This window comes from Macrobrachium rosenbergii, chromosome 1, assembly GCF_040412425.1.
Source record: "Macrobrachium rosenbergii isolate ZJJX-2024 chromosome 1, ASM4041242v1, whole genome shotgun sequence".
NCBI classification, from domain to species: domain Eukaryota; kingdom Metazoa; phylum Arthropoda; class Malacostraca; order Decapoda; family Palaemonidae; genus Macrobrachium; species Macrobrachium rosenbergii.
Genome location: NC_089741.1, coordinates 27,483,168 through 27,483,991, shown reverse-complemented (window position 1 = coordinate 27,483,991; position 824 = coordinate 27,483,168).

The window sequence follows — 824 nt, the reverse complement described above, 5'->3', positions numbered from 1 at the left end:
CTCTTCCTCCTCCTCCTCCTCCTCTTCTCGTGTACCACCTCCCCTCCTGTGGTAGGGAGGTCCTCTTCCTCCTCCCTTTCCCCTCCTGTGATAGGGGATGTCCTCTTTCCCCTCCTCTCCCTGCGGTGGTAGGGGAGGTCCTCGTCCCTCCTCCTCCTCCTCCTCCCCTCCTCCTCCTCCTCCTCCCCTGTTCCCACCTCCTCCGGTGGTAGGGGAGGTCCTCTTCCCCTCCCCTTCCCCTCTGGAGGTAGGGGATGTCCCCTCTTCTCACCTCCCCTCCAGTGGTAGGGGATGTCCTCCTCCTTCTCTCCCCTTCCTCCTGAGTCAGGGAGGAGCACAGAAGTCCTGGGCCTGACTCTGGGATTATGAGTTGAAGGGAAGTTGGAGAATCGGGAAAAGTTGGGATTAGGAAGGTCGAGTTGGTTGGTTGGTCAGTTCGAGAGAGAGAGAGAGAGAGAGAGAGAGAAGTCATTGAAACTTTTGTTATTAAACCGCTCCAGCGATGGCAATGAAATACTGATGGATAGGAATGTCGAGGCTGATTGAGGGTAGCAAATGGATGGATAGACACAGAGAGAGAGAGGTCTTCTCAGAACAGACCGACTGGATATCATCAGCTGAAAGACAGAGATTAAAACATGATTGCACAGACTGACCGAGAAGTTGTTTTAGTTAAACAAACTCTGTTTAGTTCGAGGACAGATTTTAAAAACTCACTGAACACCAACTTGAAACTTCTAAACAACTGGGACTGTTTTATGTAGATCACAGACAAAATAAAAATTAATATATTTGCTTTATATATATATATATATATATATATA